The sequence below is a fragment of the Pinus tabuliformis genome, chromosome J (genome assembly GCF_031772625.1).
Source record: "Pinus tabuliformis cultivar Carrire ecotype Pingquan chromosome J, CPIR1, whole genome shotgun sequence".
NCBI lineage: Eukaryota > Viridiplantae > Streptophyta > Pinopsida > Pinales > Pinaceae > Pinus > Pinus tabuliformis.
In genome coordinates, this window is record NC_142295.1 from 914,685,830 (window position 1) to 914,690,060 (window position 4,231).

The 4,231-nt window shown below is 35.7% G+C and overlaps 1 pseudogene; it reads right to left on the bottom strand.

Moving 5' to 3' along the window:
• Positions 1 to 657: 657 nt before the first annotated feature.
• LOC149229723 (FRIGIDA-like protein 3) lies at positions 658 to 3,919 on the bottom strand (annotated as a pseudogene).
• Between the last annotated feature and the right edge of the window lie 312 nt (positions 3,920 to 4,231).

The window sequence follows — 4,231 nt, forward strand, 5'->3', positions numbered from 1 at the left end:
TAGTACTACAAATCATTTCTGCTCAAAAAGGGGGATTTAAATCATGCAGCAGCTTAAGAGGGGCAGGGTCCAGTTTCAAAAATAGCCTTACAATTGGACTAATCAAAATAAAATTTGATTCGCTTCATAGGCTTAGAGTAAACAGGTACCAATGAGGTAAGGTGTAAGTGGACAATTAAATCATATTCAACACAAGACAAGCCCTCGGCATACAAATGCAATTGAAAGTCTTGTGTTATGAGCTCCGAACAAGATCACAAATGATATATTATTCACCAAATTTTAATCTTCCACAAAGAGACAGATTGATCCTCTCTGATTTGTCAAACAAATAAAAAAATACCAAAATTATGCATAGAATCATCTTTGAACTATAAACACTACAGTATATAGTAACCTGGGAAAGTGATGAAGCACTCAATACCATACAAAAATAAAATTCCTTAATAGAAGATTCCTTAATAGAAGAAAACACCACTGAAAATTGTGAAAAGCTGCCAAATGAACTTTGCCAATCTTTTAGATTTACAGAAACAAAGTCAAAAAACCTCTTCAAAGCTAAGTGCTTACTACCAGCCACATCCAATAGAAAAGGTTTTATGGGGCCTGATAAGATCAGAACTTGCTTGACCACGGTAAGATAAGCACCGTACCTACCTAATGTATAAAAGAAGACTGATAAGCTGGAGGAGGGGCAGGCAGTCTACTGCCAAAGTGATGGTTGTTGTAATTAGTAGAGGAATTGTAAGAACCGAAACCCAACAACGAAGGTCCCATGTTATCTGATGGATACATATATGGCCTTGAGAGTGAGACTGGAGTCCTATTTCCAACACCATAGCCTGCTCCATATAATCCTTGGTTTGATCTGTCATATGCATTTTGGCCCTGTAGGTTGTAGGATGTAACACCTGGAGCTGCACCAGAATGTTGTACTCTATCCAAAGACCTATAAAAGCTTCTGTCTGCACCATTGGAAGAAGCATAAAGAGTCGAAGTTCTTTCATCTGCACTTAACGGAGGTATATATACACTAGCATTTCCTCCATTAGCACGAGGACGCTTAGGTTGAGACTTAATAGCACCTGCAAACCTTTTTCTGTCAGCCTTAGCTTTCTCTAGCTGAGCTACACGCTTTTGAAGAGGATCTGGTGAGAACTGCGATTCAAGTTTGTGCTCCTCAATGCACTTTATAACAGCTCTGTAAGTAGAAAGCTCTTTTGTATTTACTTCATTCTGTAGCACCAAATAAAAATATCGGTCAAAAAAGGAACTTCTGATATAACCAACAATACTAAGCCAAAATGATCATCACATAACAAGACATTTTGTATAACAGTAATACAATCGTACTTGTGCAACAGTAGAGTTATTCCCACTTTTTAAACTTGTCTAAGAAGCTTTCTTAGCATCTTTCAGATATTCCTTCAACAAAGGAACAGGTGCAAACTTCTCTGTCAACCCAAATGCATGAGCAAAGTTGACTGCCTCAATTTGTTTTCCACTATTGACCAGGGTTTCTACAACATCTGCATGAAATTGTCACAAAATTTTCAGTTAATCTGAATATGTCACAAACATTTGAAATACCAAAAGACAGTTTACTGTGAAATAAAAAACAATACAGAAAACTTCAACGGATTTGTCAATAAAGATAACAACTATGTCAGCTTGAGACCATTTTCGTAAGTAAATAATTCCCCACTCATGAAAGGCCTTATGACACTTTACCATAGCTGATCATCTTCAGTTGCCTTTATTAATATCAACAAAATAACTTACATACAACTTTCTACCTCATAAAAAGATGTCTACCTAGTAGAGGCCACTCAGTATCTGCCTTGCATATGAAATGTTGAGATCTAAAGGAAAGACTACCAACCCCGTCAACTTAGAAACCCGTTCACTGGACTAAACAAAAAACGTTGGGAAGGTTTACTACAGCCAGGATTACCAAAATTTATCTTCAACTCAATCAGCCACAACCAAGTATACTGATAAAATCCACCAGTCCCTCAAAAAAACAACAAAAAGCCTATCTACCAAAATGGATGGAAATTTTGCCAGCCTAGCCACTGAGGCTAACATTACATAACACCAGCCAACCAACCTGGCATTTTTTATTCAAGTCCAAGGGAACGACAGAGTTCAGGTGTCTGCCTGCACCGTGCAACTGCAAGAACAAGCTTGCATAAGTCATCTTTATCAAACTCTGACGCAATTCCAAAAGTAGCTAGGAGTTGCAAGAAGGCCTGGGCCTCCAACGAATTGCCATTGGCAACATCTCCTTCAAGGTTTATCTTCGACTTCCATTCATGTGCAATACTTTTGGCTTGCTCCTTTATATTTAAGGGCAGAACTGGATGTTCAACACCCAAATTAGGATCTGCCAAAACAGGTACAAGAGATTCCAGTAATAATGTACAGGCCCGGCGTAGAGCCGGGGGCCCAGACTCTTTCTTGTCACTTGACTTTTGTTCAAGAGAATAAAACCCCTCCAAGGACTCTAACACTAACCGTGGTGGGTCAGTTGCAGAGTTTAATGCAGAGGGAACCTCATTGCAAAGCCCTATTTCCAATTGCAAAAGTCATTAAGAATGGGAAGAAAGGATTTAGGGATTATAATATCTGAAAATTTCTATTTTTAAAGTATTATAAAATGAGTTTAGATATTTATATAACAATAATAAGTGGAAATCAGAAAAAGAAAAATAAAAGAAAAGAAATTGATTGGAGATAAATTTTTTATAATTTTCTAAATGTTATTGAGTTCCAATGCTCAAACAAAATATTTATAAAAGGTAATTGACTGGTCTGTGGATGAAGCAAGCATTTCGATGCTAATTCGTGATGTCTGACAATAAAAGAGGTGAAATTAGAATGAGTAATGATAATACAGACATCCTTGTATAGAAATTGCAATGAGATTCTTCTTAAAGGTGACTTAATTGTATCACATTGATTTTGACATGACAACATCAGTAAAATGATATAAAAGTCGTTGCAACTACTACACCTGTGTTTCGTGCATTAATCACTATATGAGATTGAAGGAATCTGGCACATTCTCGATCAGAACTATTGCTTGATTGACAACAGCATGAGTCTTGTGTTGTACAACAATTGTATAATTGGTGCATTAATCACTGTATGAGATTGAAGGAATCTGGTCACATTCTCAATCAGAACTATTGACAACAGCATGGGCCTTATGTTGTACAACAATTGTATAATTTGATTGTGAAGGATTTAAGGAGAAGTAATGTTGTTTTTTCTGATCCTAGTAAGGATTTTCAAATATACTATTTATTGGTCCCTGTGGTATACATTGTTTGGACCTTGTTTTCTCCCTTAATTGTAAGTGCATAAAAATATTAGATTCATAGGACAGGGTACCATTAATCATGTGATCCAATGATCTTGGACGTTTTTTATTGAATTCTTCAAAACTTATTTCCATTTGATCTTCCAAAATGTGAAGATAGTTTTATTGGTTGGAATAATGCTACAACTTACAAGTTATAATAACAGAGATTCTGTTCTGCATAATGCTTTCCACCTTGCAATATTTTTGTGGATATGGTTAAGCAATATTCTCTTCGAGTAAAGAATAAATTATTGTGTGTAGAGTCATTGGGTTTACTATAGTAATGATTGTAACATTTTGTAGTCTTTTGTTTGTTGTTATGTGGTTTAGTGGTTGAGACAGTGCATTACCATGTTAATGACCCAAAGTCAAACTTAGAGATCAGAGCCCTCAGTTATAAGTTTGTTGAATTTTATGAGATTTATATGCAATATTAATTCAATAATTAAAAAAATATAGACTTAGGCACCCTAAATAAACTTCAATGTATACATCTTTAGAATCTCATTTATGCTACATATCTGCATCTTATGTACATTTTCCCATTCCCATGTCGGAATTGTTCCTCAATTTATGCCTTACGGCGTTTCCTTTGCAACATTTGGTGCAAATGCTAGTTATATCTACATTCCACGAAGAGGTTTGGGCATTCTTTGCCTACAGAATGTGTGCTATAGCCTATACATAGTCATCTCAATCATAATGAGATTCAATTAAAATGAAAATAAACCTTAAGATTCATATTCCAATCATCGCAGAAACCAATTGATGGACTTCATGTCAAAGGTGAATCTAGTAGAGAGCAATCAGAGTTTATGGTAAACATTTCTGGCAAATTTATAGAATCATATAATTCTGATATGC